The sequence below is a fragment of the Pinus tabuliformis genome, chromosome 2_2 (assembly GCF_031772625.1).
Source record: "Pinus tabuliformis cultivar Carrire ecotype Pingquan chromosome 2_2, CPIR1, whole genome shotgun sequence".
Taxonomy (NCBI): domain Eukaryota; kingdom Viridiplantae; phylum Streptophyta; class Pinopsida; order Pinales; family Pinaceae; genus Pinus; species Pinus tabuliformis.
Window position 1 is genome coordinate 1,164,135,192 of NC_142300.1, and position 14,869 is coordinate 1,164,150,060.

Below are 14,869 nucleotides of genomic sequence, written 5' to 3' on the forward strand. Positions count from 1 at the left end.
GCATATTTGTTTCTGACACTAAATCATCATCGAATCATCGTGGCAATGCAGATGGAAGCGTTTTAGACAGCGCAGGCAGATAAGAGCATTCAATGAATACAACTGGCACAATGTGCACAAATGTGAGATTGTTAAAGATTTCAAACAGAAAACGAAGGTGAAAAGTAAAAACCCGAAACATACACAGAGACATCTGTCATAAGCAGCGATTTAGGAACGAATTTTGCCTATTTTGATCCTCAGCCCTGATTCTATGGGATCTGAGCACCAGTTATGCCTCGTAATTAGCCAAATCATCAGCAGATTTAGAGGAACATTGTATTATTTTAGAATAGAAGGTTGTTCCATGTTTAGCATAGATGAAACGCCCATTTCTAATTTTTGTAATTGTAGTTGAAACAGCGCAGAGGTTTTTGGGGTCGATTTGTTTTCCCCTTAGCAGTATTATATTTATTGTATTAAAAAATTCATTAGGGGAGAGAGTGAGGAGAAAATTCTGAGCGCTGGAGGAGAACTGAGCTCCATTGTACAGTCTTTGACAGAGGGATTTTTAATGAAATTTCACAGCTCTGACTTCTGAGATCCCTGTGGTATGATAATTTAGCATAAGTTTTCCCTTGTTTCATATGTAATCTGTTATGTTTCATTTCACTACATGATCATTTCTAACTGAACAAATGAAGTGTTTAGGTAAGAATTCATGCCTGCCATGCTCTGCCTATAAGTTTGTTCATGTTTGATGTTTTCCTCTGTTTGACAAGGATTCATCTCCTATGCCCTTGTCAGCTCCTCACCAGTCTTGCCATCCCATTTAAAATCTAGATTTGATGCTAAATTTCTTGCCTACCTTGCCTCAGTCGATAACCTGTGTTGTTCATTATATTTCTCTGTTTCAAGCTGTGATTTTGCCCATGCAGCCCAGAAAAACCCCGTTATTTAATTAAAAACCCCAAATCAATCTTTCAAATCAGTTTACTAGCCTAATATCAGTATTACCTAGTTGGTCATCTCATCCCATTGCAGATCTACCGAGGTTGACCGGAGAGAGCCTTCTCCTGCCTCGTAGGGCTAGCTACGGGGCTGGATGGTTTGATGTTGCCTTGAGGTTTACCTTTCTCAGCCTGAGGTGAAATCTCGAGCGCTAACAATAGAGAAAATTAAAGTGCAATGGAAGCACTTTGGGCCCGATGAAGCTACATTGGAGATGATTCATTAGATACAAGAATTGTATCCTTCCTTGTTTGTTGGTTGAGAAAATGTGTTTGGGAAACGTGTTTTTGTTTTATATATATCTATATATATATATATATATATATATATATATATATATTATGAATATTGTAATGAGTTGTGTTATAAAGCTCCATGAGCAGTTTGTTTTGTTGGCCATAAGTGTCATAGAACACCGAGGATGGTGTTACACCGTGGGAGAGGGATTTGTAACAGCCCCTGGTTGATTTTCCATGTAAATAAAATAAGACCAAGGTCACGAGAAACATATTCCAAGTTGAATGAGGGGAAAACATTATAGTGGGAATCACTTGTGGTTTATCAATGGCTATGGAAATTAGCAAAGGAAAAGAGGCAATAAATGGAATTTAATTAAGGAAATAAAATAAAAGGAAGGTGAAGAGACACAAATATGCATGCAAGGGAAATTAGAGAGAAAATGAAGGAAAATGAAAGAAAAAGGAAAAAGGAAAGGAAGAGACATGAGACATCAATGGTTAAAAGGCATCAAAGAAATAGTTGACAACTTTTGATAGTTTTTGGTTCAACTCTTAATAATTCTAGCTCTCTTCTTCCACTCTTACACACTTAGAACATTCTTTGAGCATCCTAGCATTCACTTGGACTTGGAGAGAAGAAACAAGAAAGCAAAGGAATTGGTGGGAAATGGAAAGAAGGTTGGATCAACAGCTACAACGGGAATACATTGCAGGTAATAAGATGTATGTGTGATTTCCTTTCTGAGATTTGAATTCATGGTACATGCATGTAGTTTTTTTGTTATTTTGTTGTCATTGGCGTGGGATTTTCTTGGATTGACAATGGTTTCATCCTTGCCTTGTCATTTTCTAGATAGCCATGACGTAGTGGATTCTCTATTTTGATTAATATCTGGATGGTCGATAGACTTGGATCCTGTTTTAGGTAGTCTTGAGAAAATTCCCAAGGGTCAAGGATGGAGATGGGATTTCTCCTAGAACCCTTAATGGATGGGTGGAGACAAGAAAATTCCTTTGGAGCTGGTGAAGGAAGTCAGAGGCATCCAATCCTGTTTTGGTATTACTAATTTTTGGACTGGGTGAGGTGAGATCATTGTGGCTAAGGGTTGAGGAGGTTTGGCTTCTAGAAGCCCTAGTTAGTTCTATTTTGGTTTAACCTATATGATCCCACATTCATGCTTAGAATATGGCATGAGGTGATTTGTTGAAAGAGAGATTTGGTTCAACCCAATCTATAGTCAAGTGGTATGTGGAAGTCCCTGAATTGGTTGGCTTTTGCATATGATTAATATGAGTTATTTTCCTATTGTGATCAATGAGCACATGTACTAGTTATTATGTTTACCTTATGGTTGGTTGTCATGGATTCTATTCTAGTAATATGCTAGTTATAAGCATGGTTGAATGGTGTGCTCTTGATATGGATCTTGTTCATGATTTGATAATTTATTGAATGGGTAGTGTATGCATGGGCTAACAAGTGTTGTTGCAGCTAATTTGAGAGGGCGTCGAGACTTCTTGATGATTCTCTGATGAAGTTAAGAAGATTATGATCATATATGAATTCATGACCTATAGCAACTATGTTTACTATATGTTTGACGAAATGTTTATCATGTAACTGGCATGTTTTGGGTAAGATCTAGATTTAGTATTGTTTGTATAGACCTTTTATCATCTTAGATTGAGTTTTGGAGAGGTATGGGTTGTTCTGGGCAGTGGCTTGTAGGTTGGCCCTGAAAAATTGGCATTCATCTCGCAACCGCATGCACATAATTGGAAATTTTCGACGGCAAGCACATGGAGGAAGGCTCATGCATGTGATTGGAGACTTTTAACCACATGCACAGTGTGTCATGCATGCAATTGGGAGGTAAATTCGAGAAAAAGAAAGTTTTGGCTTAGGGATTTATCACCAGTGGTTGTTGTCAGACACATAGGTGATTTGGTGTCCCTGAGGGGTGGTCGTATGTTTATGGTTAGTAGACCCCATTTCCATAACTGGAACTTAGAGGTTTGGTCCTATAATAGTAACACTTAGCTCATATTTACCACAGAGAGACTGTAAAAGCAAGTAAATTTGGGATTGGGGGGTTACAAAAGCTACGCCCAAAACCTAAAAAATCCAAATGTTTTTGCATTCTCTTGCTTCATAAAAAACACCTTATACTTCAATGGTAAATTATTCTCCAAATGATCCTTTGCACATATCCACTATGAAATGGGATTCTTCTCCTTTTCAGTACCCATTTGCTTCACTTCATCCTCCTTATAAGACTTGACCTTTGCATGGTCCCTCTTCTTCATGCCCTTACCACCATGACCATATTCACGATCCTTGTTTCTAGACATCACTCTCAAAATCCAAAAGTTTATCTATTGTAGTGATATCCTCTACAAGAATCCACACATTTTACCTCCTTGGCTTAGTTAATTCTCACAGTTACAATCCATTGATGAAATGGTTGATCTCGGTGGATATCGATGGCCACCAACCTATTCCACTAGCTCACAACATCGTTTTTCTATTTAGGTAGTTTTTTTGCGGTTTTTTAGGTCCCGAAGTTCAATATCTATTTTGAGGCCCCAAATGGAAATTTTTTGGGAAACAAACACTCAATAGTCTATGACTATCACCAAGTGCAAAAAAAAAATGTACTTCTCAGTTGTACCTTTCTAATGTGCTATCGAGCTTGAAAAATAGAGATTGCATGCGAGATTTACGACCCTGGGAATTTGGCATTCAAACTTACCCATCGTGGCCTACAATCATTTTGACACTTCATCTCCTAAGGTTAGGTTTTGGATTTTTAGGGTTTCTTATTGCTTCCTTTTTAAAGCCCCATTGTAAGACAATTTGGTGAAGGGCATAATCGTCACATCTCTTGATGTGAATTTATGAAGGAACAAAATGAAATACATATTCAAACAAAAACATGGAGATACAACTAAATATAACTTCAATTAATAAATCTCTAATGTTAAAAATTGTTTACATGCAGAAAGGAAACAAACTAGCTTAGGCGATAGTAGCTTATCTCTGAGAAGAGATGTGGCACCTACATGCCTTTTAAACTTAGTTACAATGACACTTTGAGGCATTTTTATAATGAAGAAACATTGATAAACCCTAAACATCCAAAACCTAACCCTAGGATATGAAGCACCAAAAGATTGTGGGCCCTGATGGGGTTAGCTGGAATGTCAACTTCCCAGTGTCGTAACTTTGGCATACGATCTTCATTTAGCGTGCACGATAACCCATTAGAAAGGTTTATCCAAGGAAAACAAATTTCAACTGAAAACATTAATATTTTACTCATATTTTCCCATTTCCCCAAAAAATTATGTTAGGTGCTCAAAATGACTGTAGAAGTTCAATTCCAAAAAAACCTACCAAAAATAGAAAATTGTCGAAATAGGAAATTGTGCTGGAAATCGGGAAACTGAATGGAAACAGTATTGGGGATCCGAGTGGAATAGGTGGGTGGCTACCAATATCCACCTATATTAGTCCTCCCCCATTGGGAAGCAATGCTCCCCACTCTGTTGAGTGCCTCAATGAGATGAGGAAACTTCTGTTGAACTTGGTCCCTGGTGAGCCACTTTCCTTGGGGGAGGAATTGGTTAGATTTGACAACTCGATATAGTTGAATCCTTTGTTGAATATTTTTTTAACATATGTGTCCATGATCCAATCAATTGTTTCTTGCTCAATGCCCTCTAGGTTGAGCTCTATTGGTTTCAGTTGCTCAACAATGTATGATGTGTCCAACATTGGTGGAAAATATGGTTGAAGGTGGTCCACATTGAATACTGGGTGTAGGCCAAGGAATGGGGGGATACTTAGCTAAAATAATTGTTTCCCAAAGCCTTGGTGATGGTGTAAGGCCCATTTCGAAGTGGTCAAAGTTTCTAATGGGCTTCAGCAAGGCATTCCTTCTACAAATGCAACCATACCTTGTTTCCCACTTAATACGTATGTCGCACCCAATGTTGATCAAGACGTTATTTTTACTTGGAATTGGAGTTATCAATGATATCATCAACCTATTGGTTGTTGTGCTGAATGTGTTCATTAAAATTGGTGGCTTTACCAGCTTCAGATTGAACATGTGTATATTCTTCCTAGGTAGTTGCAAGAGACATTGCAACATCAATGGGACACAATGGTTGAAATCTCATGCCCACTTGAAAGGGGTTGTGGCTAGTCAAGCTATGGATTGCTTTGTTGTATTTGTGTTGCACATAGGGGAGACTCTCACCCCATGTTCATGGATGCTTGGAGTTGTACATGTGTAGTATGTGCACTATCATCCTATTGACAACCTTTGTCTAGTCATCAATCTGGGGGTGGAATGCAGTCGACTTGGTGAGCTTGGTGTCAAACAATGACCAGAGGCTCGACCAAAATTTTCTTAGGAACTTGCTATTCATATATGATATAATGGTCTACGGGATCCCAAAAATTAATCACACCCATTTGAAGAAGAGTTGGTGGTGACTTCTGTTGTGATATTCTTCTTATGAGAAGCCAACACGGTCATCTTAGAAAATCTAGCAATGACCACAAATACACAGTCATTACAATGATTGGTAGAAGGAAGGCCAGACATATAGTACATGGAAATAGACTCTGAAGGCCATCTAGGAGTAGGAAAATGAGTGTAGAGGCCTTGCTTCTTAATGGTTGGCTTGGCAATGGAACAGGCAGTGCACGATCTGATATATTTTCCAACATCATGTCAGAGTTTTGGCCAATAAAAATACTTATGCAGTATTACCATTGCCTTCTCCAAACCAAAGTGTCCTACAACCTGATTGTAGTACACCTCCCAAATCAGCTTAACACACTCGCTTGAAGGAACACAAAGGTGTCTTAAGTAGCATAACAGCACATCCTGGAGGTTGAAGTTTGGAACTTTCTTTCCATCCATCAGCATCTGGTATGTGGTGGCAAATTCTTGAACATTTTTGTATAGTTTTGACCATCGATAAGTCGTGTGCCCACAAGAGGTGAGAATGATGGTTAGTGCGACAATTGGGGGACAACTGAGTCAATATACAACATTATTGGTTTTTCCCTTCTTGTATTTAATTTTCAAATGGAATTGATGCAAATATGTGGACCATTTTTTATGGTAATCATACTGTAACTTTCCCTATGTCTACGTAAAACAAAGAGGTCAATTATATGTGTGGATGATCGCCTCCTTCCCCGGAATGTAATGTTTTCACTATCGGCAAGCCTGAATGATGGAACAAATATCCTTATCATAGGTGGGGTACTTCTGAATACTATCAAAGAGTATCTCACTATGATAGGCACTGGATGCACTTGTTGGGTGAGAGTTGCATCAATAGCATAGTCAGAGGCATCTGTTTCAATTTCAAATGGTTGTTGTAGGTCTGGAAATGTGAGGACTGACATAGAGAAAAGGCGGTGTTTTAAATCAATGAATTCCTTATGTTATGTCTTACAATAAAAAAAACATGTATTTATTTTCTTCCCTTCGTAGCTTAACTCAAAGGCCAAGTGATATGAGATAACCCAAAGATGAATCTTCAATAAAAATTTGCAAGGCCCAAAAAGTTTCAAAGTTCTGTTAGAGTCGTTGGGGTTGGCTAATCCCGAATAACTTGGATCTTAGATGGATCCATGTGCACGCCTTGCTCATCGATTATGTAGCCCATATATTGGACCTAGTCCATGCCAAAGGAGCATTTCTCAAAGTTGACACATAGTTTGTGTTGCCACAAGGTTTGAAGGAGATGTTAAATGTGTTACAAGTTCTCTGCCCAACTCTTGCTGAAATGAGGATTCCATCCATGTATACAACTACGAATGAGTTGGTGAAAGGCCACAAGGTATCATCCATCAGCCTCATAAAAGTTGAAAGAGCATTTGTCAGTCCGAAGGGCATGGCCAACCACTCAAAGAGACCCTCCTTGGATTTGAAGGTAGTCTTTCATACATTTGTGGGTTCTATTGGAACTTGGTGATAGTCAAACTTCAAATCAATCTTGTTAAAGTACTTATCCCCCTTAAGTTGTTCAAGAAGGTCATCGATGAATGGGATTGGGTATATGTTCTTGATAGTGATCTTATTTAGTGCTTGATAATCAATGCAGAGTCTCCAGGTCCCATTTTTCTTCTATACAAGTATAATTGGGCTTCCACAGGGTGAGGAAACTGGTCATATGTGCCCTTTTTGTAGAAACTCCTATATCTACCACTTGATTTCCTCATTTTCCAATATATAATTGTGGTAGATTGGCCCATTGGGTATAGGTTCTATGGGATTCATATCGATTGAATTATTGAACTGAAAGTGCAAAGGTATCGATGTGGGTAAGGAGAAGATGCCTTGTACTCTTCCATGACCTTATTAACTTGCTTTTGTTGCAAGGAGGTACACTTTATGGAGGTCACAATATTCCCCTTACTATGAGAGTGAAACAATAATAAAACAAATTTCCCAGTCTAGGAGATGATCTTATTGTATTTCTTAACAGAGATCAAAGAAATGGCAGTAGGTGGGGATACCTCTGATATATTGTATAACTTTCTGCCCAAAGTAATAACAACAGTACAAGGTTTGGACTAATACACAGCATGATGCTTCCACAAGTATGGTTGGACTAATAAAACATTACAAACTTCAAGGGGAGCAACATCACATAGCACCTCATCCGTGAAGGGCCTAATGTTGTAGGGAAGTGACATTACTAGCTGACACGGAGATCTCGCCTTTAGTGGAGCCACCTGATGGTGTATGGATGTGAGTGCGGTCTTTTTGGAAGACCAAACCACTTAATGACATATTCTGAGATGAGTTTATTTTGAATCCCAATATCGACAATGAACTACAGCGGAGAACCCTTCACCCACATTTATGAGTGGAAGAGACACTCACCCTCCTATGGGTCTTCAGGCTCAATATTCTGGATCTGAGTGGTGGAAATGGTGGAATTTGGTTTTGCATCAATAATATGTTTCTCCTTTTTGGTTTTTGGCTCAAATTTGAAACATGCATCTAACTCTGAAGCTTTTAACTCAGTCACTGGTGACAGCTTTGTGCGACACTCAGTTGTGTTGTGAGTGGGGCTCTTGTGGAACTCACACCACTTTACTATCTCTTTCTTCATCTTCCCATTATTATTATTTACTTGTGGCTTTTATGGGTTGTCCTGGGTCATTCCACCTTGGATCTATCCTTTGTTATACCATTTGGGGGTGCCTTTTCCCTGCTTCGAATTCACAGATCCATATTCTCACTTCTTCTGTTTAAATTTCTTCTTGATCTTGACAACATATTGATACGTTGTTCCAAACGAGGAAATGTATAGGAACTACATTTCTACCTAGATGTATTTGTTTAGATAGCCACAATACTTGAGTATAAGTTGTCTCTCAAAGTCCTTGATACTCAATTTTGTGCGTAGGGTATGAAAATTATTCATCAACTCTGACATGTCTTGGTCCCTTTCCTACCGTAGGATGGTCCATTTTATGTGCTTGTCTTCATAACTCCTGATAGGGTAATATTTATCCTTGATGGCATCAAAGAAAGAATTCTAAGAGGGTGCGGCTAAAAGTAGTGAGGATTTATCCTCGTCTTTCTGCTCACAGTAAGTTTCCCACCAATCCTTAACATCGGGGGCAGTCTTGAGGAGTGAAAAAATAATATTTTCCTTATCAGAAAAATTCTGGACCAAAAAATATCCTTCCAATAGATTTAATCATGTATCTAGAGCATTTGCATCTATTTGGCCTTCAAATATAGGAATGTCAAAGTTGACTTGTACCTTAAAGGGTGTGGCGCCTTCGAAGTGACAGTGGGATGAAGATGCTTCACCCACTAGTATCCACCGAAGGATTTGGGAAAAAATATCCATCATCTCATTCCTTTGTCACTTGAGGGATTCTTCGAGCAAAAATTTGAAAGGATCTCCTGCTCCCTCATCTTCATTGCTTCCGCCATGGGAGGTCATCAAGGTCGGTGAGGTTAATCTTATAAGGGATCAACTAATTCAAGTCCCAACTCCTTATACCCTGACCTTGTTGGGGATATGCATAGAAAAATAGAGAAAGATCATACTGTTATGATACCACTGATCTTAATTTATGAAGGAATGAAATGAAATATAAATTTAAACAAAAACAAAGAGATACAATGAAACATAACTTCAATTAATAAATAGAAAATGTTGAAAATTGTTTACATGCAGAAAGTAAAAAAACTATCTCGGGCAATAGTAACCTATATTTGAGAAGATATGTGGTGGCTACATGTCTTCTAAACTAAGTTACAAGGAGGCTCTGAGGCCTTTTTATCATGAAGAAACAATCAGAAACCCTAAACATCCAAAACCTAACCCCAAGATACGAAGCACCAAAAACTTGTTGGCCCCATGGGGTTATTTGGAACCTCAACTTCCCAAGGTCGTAACTTTTGCATATGATCTTTGTTTGGTGTGCATGATAACCCATTAAAAAGGCCTATCTGAGGAAGTTTAGGAACCGAAAAAATTGCCAAAAACATTAAAAAACTGTTGAAATAGGAAATTTTGCTGAAAATTAGGAAACTAAAAGGAAACAGTGTTGGGGGTCCAAGTGGAATAGGTGGGTGGCATCCAATATCCACTTGGATCAGTGGTATCAAAGTTGTTTACTCTTTATTTGTTTCTTTCTGCATGTCCCCAACGAGGTTTGGGTAAGAATTTGGGACTAAACTGCTTGAGTCGATGCAAGACCATCCCACTGACCATGACAGTCTCCCATGGAAAAAGAAAAGAAAGATGAGGGAGTAGGAGATCCAATTAAACTATTGCTAGAGGAATCCCTCGAGTGAAAAAGGAATGAGATGATGGATATTTTTTCCTAGATATTTCGAGGGATGCCAATAGGCGACACATCTTCATCAAGTTTCCACTTTGGAGGTGTTTTCCCGTCTAAGATAGGATTTAATTTTGATATCCCTATATTTGAAGGCCAGATAGATGTAGATGATCTAGATAAATGGTTAAATCTACTAGAAGGGTATTTTTCAATGCACAATTTTTCTGATAGAAAAAAGATTACCTTTGCACTCCTTAAGGTTTTCCCCCATGTCAAGGATTGGTAGGAAACTTACTGTGAGAAAAAGGCCACAAAGGAATCCACGTTGTTTTCAGTCGCACCCACTTGGGACCCTTTTAGGGATGTTTTTAAGGAACAATATCACCCTATTGGAAGCTACAAAGACCAACACAAGATATGGACGACATTACAACAATAAATTCTAGATTTCACAAATACATTTCATACCTTATGCACCAAGTTTGGTATCAAAGACTAAGTGACATCTGGTGCTTATCTGGTGCTCAAGTGCAGTAGTTATTTGCATAGATACATCCAAAAATAAATGGAGTTCTTGGACATATTCTCACTTCATGTAGCATACTAATATGCTATCAAAATCAAGAAAAATATTAAACAAAAGAAGCAATACTTTGGATTTGTGAATCTTTCGCAGCATAAGCAAGGCAAGTGTGTCTCCAAATTGCAGAACAAAGGACAGATCCAGGGTGGACCACCCCAGGACAACCCATCTAAGCTATAAAAGAAAAATGGTAATGGAAAGATGAAGAAAGACACAAAAAGTGGTGTGAATTCCACAAGAACCCCTCTCATAAAACCGATGAATGTCATAAAAGGAATCCATTGGTGGCTAAGCTAAAAGCCTTAGAGTCAGATGTAAGTTCCAACTCTAAACCATACCTAGACAAAGAGAAATAGATCATTGATGCACAACCCAGTGCCATCGTTGCCACCATTAAGGCCTAGAAAAGTGAGCTTGAAGATCTGGAGGAAGGTGAGCACCTCTTTCAATCACAAATGTGGGTGAAGGATGCTCCACCATGTTTCATTATTAATGGTGGGAGTCAAAAGAACCTCATCTCAATAAAGATCATTAAGTGATTGGGCCTGCTAATAAAACCACACACCATCTGATGGCTCCACCAAGGGTGAGAACTCTACATCAGCCAACAGTGCCACCTACCCTATAGCATCAAACTCGTCAAGGACAAGGTATTGTATGATGTTTCTCCCCTAGAAGTTTGTGATGTTCTTATAGGCCAACCATACTTGTGGAATCATCATGTTGTATATGAGTCTAGACATCGTAGTGTTATTATTATTTATTTTTCCAGAAAACTATACATGATAACAGAGACAGCCCCTCCTACTGCCATTTATTTGATCTATGCTAAGAAATGTAGTAATGTCATCTCCCAGACTGGGAAATTTATCATCTTCCTTATTTGTTCTCAAAGTAAGGAGAATAATGTGACAACATCATGTTACACTTTATTTTGTCACCATGACAAATAATCATCAAAATTTGATCTCTCACCATCTAGCCAAGTGTCATGAAGAACTTCCTTGCAAGTCAACAACTTATATACCTTGAATAAAGTGGAATTTCTAGATCTCTTGGTACAAAACACCGCTTTTGAGCATCTGCGCGGTTTTTCTGAATAAAAACCGCACATGTGGAGTTTCTTCCACCGTAAAAATGCACAGAATTGTGCTTTGTTTCTGAACAAAAATTGTGTAGGTCAAACAATAAAAAGTGAGATCTAGAAGCATTTTTGGGTGAATCATTCCCAACAAAAAGCCTCAAAATGATGTTTATTCGAGCCTAACCCCTTTTTTTATGGAACTAATTCCCATTCTTCAAGGAGCCCCCATCCCTCTTTTAGTGGATCTCATCCTTGGACTAAGGGTCTCAAACTACTTCCTTTTGGCCTATTAACCAAGTCATAGGTGGGGGAATTGAGGGAGGCTACTGAGGATAAGTTTATGCTAGATTAATTCGGTTGGAGAGCTTATAATTCTTGGAGAGGATTGAGATCAATGGGAGGAGCTTCACAACATCAAGGCACATTTTTTGTAGCTCCTTTATGTTTCTGAAATTAATACAAAAAAGCATTTCTTCTCACTTCATTGTTTAATGGATTAATTGAGAAATTTCATGGATGGTTTATGTTATTTATATTTGTCCATTGGAATGATGTTATTTATATTTTTCCATTGGAATGATATTTGCTACTAGTCTCCTTGATCACTAGTTTGAATTATTGTATCATTTATGTTGCATATGCCTTTGATCCTTTGTTGTTTCCATATGTGCAGGTCTAGATTCAAGCATGGAGAAGCTGCACTAAACCACAAAGAGGTATCTTCATCAAGCATGTCGTAATAAGGTATGAATTTCCATTTCTCACCTTGTTAGCTTATGATTCAAGGAAAGATGGATTCGGGGAAGGAATTAGCTTGATTGTCTATTTGTTTCTAGTTTCCTTTTAGGATCTAGGGAGATTTCTCTTGTCAGCAAGAGGAATTTATTTACCTAACAAATTGGCGACCATACTGGGGAACGACTTTTTCTCTTCCATCTCCTTGTTTTTTATTCTCGAATCTATTTTGATAGCTTTATCTGAGTCTTGATAAGTTAATGATCTTTGTGATTTGTTTGGATAATTTTTTATTTTTTATTTAAGTTTCTCAACCTGCGCGATTTTTTTTAGAAACAGAGTGCAAATCTACACAGATTACCTTTATTAACATTGCGCATGTGCACTGTACTATACTGTCTACCTGCACATACTTTGAGAATTTTTGTAAAAAAACTAGCTTTTCCTCTCGTTAAAGTTTGAATTTTTTGTTTTTAAGGTTTCATTACATTTGTCTCTGACTCCAATCAATCTCCGTGTGTTTGATCAAGTGTTGTGAAGGAGTTTTCTTGAGATTTGTCTGTTTTCAAGGATTGAAAGGTAGGGTTTCTCAAGAATTAGTGTTTTGATGAGATGTGCTTCTTGTGTTGCATTGAAAATAAGAGTCATTTTTATTCCAGTACTAAAGTTTAATCAGAATTACACTTTAAGCGTTGATTTCATAACATTCATTCAAGCATTTTCATTTTAAGGATTTCTTTGGGTGTTTTGAATTTGATTTCCTTTGATCATTTCTCAAAGATTTGTCTTAGTTTCTTAACAATTTTTGCATGTTTTTGCTTTAATTGTGTCTGAGTGTTAATCGCCTTTGAGTGTCATTATTTTTTTATCTTTGGAATTTTCACCCGATTTCCTTTACTTACACTTGATTGGTTCTTTAGTTGGATTAGTGAAGGGAAATAGTCTTGTTGTTCTTTCGCTGATTTGGAATCATCTTGTGTTTGTTTTGAAGAATTATCTTGCATAGATTACATTTGCATGGTTAGAATTCTCATTTCATGAACGAAAATTGTGCATAGATTACATTTGCATAGTGTTCATGAAAATTGTGCATAGATTACATTTGCATAGTGTTCACAGGAATTGTGCATAGATTACATTTGCATAGTGTTCATGGAAATTGTGCATAGATTACATTTGCATAGTTTTCAGGAAAATTGTGCATAGATTACATTGTGTGGTTTGCAACTTAGAGCTTTGAATTGCATTGAAAAATTAGAAGTGGTACATTTTGGAGTTAATATTTTAAAGAAGAACCTATTTACTTACTCTAGCTAGAATTCATCGAAATGAAGAGATTACAAATTTCATATTTGATGCATTAGAGTTTTGAGTCAAGTCATAATACCATCAGTTTCACGTCCATTTACCCTTTGAGTAAATAACAGCTTAATAATACAGCGTTAATTAAAATTCATCTAGAATTTTACATTTTTTAGGGCTCTTTCCACCTACAGTAGCTTAAGTATAGGGCTTTGGAATAGGGAAGGAAGTAAAATTTCCAAAGCTACAAAAAAACAATAGAATCTTGAGTTAGGGAGAGAAAATCCAATTATTTTTGTTTTTCTCTAGGAAGCTCTTCTTATACGTGATTAAGCACGAGATCATGTTGGATCTGGTGAAGTGACCGTGCCCACTTCATTGCCTATGATAGAGTGATTTTCATGTATTACAATGGTACCAAAAGGTACTTGGGGTCACTTGAAAGTAAACCTCCAATTGATCATGTGGAGGAGCCTTCAAGGGGATTGAGCTTGTTACTCTTCCCTTGCGTGTATGTCCAACCTACGACTATCCCCCTAGGTAAAATTGTTGTAGTTGGTAAACTTAGTGACCATAATATTAGGGCTCTACCTAAGGTGATGGCAAAGGGAAGGTCATGTTGTACCTGGAACAAATGTTGACTAGACTCACTTGGACTTTTTGGAGGGTAATCTTTGCTCGAGATGGTTTATAGCAAAGTTACTTGCACCAGACTATTTCATTAAGCAGGTTGTCAGGGTTACTGGTTCCAAACGCTCATATCTATAAAAAAAAATCACTCTAATCTCTATGATATTGGATTTCATCACCAACTAGTAAATATTGATCTCTATGAAAAGTGAGTTTGTGTGGTTTGAATCTCTAGATTTTTTAGCATGTGTTACTTTACTTTTTTTTTAATTTTTACAAGACCTTAGGTGTGGATTGTAAATATTATTTAATTTTAATAATAAAAACTTATTTAGATTGAATCTAATGACTAACCATATGGAAGTTACCGACCAAGGAAACCCCATTAACGAGAATCCTAGTCCTTTTCCCAATCTTGGAAATGTCGGTCCTCCTTATATGGATACATTGTCACTTCCCGGATT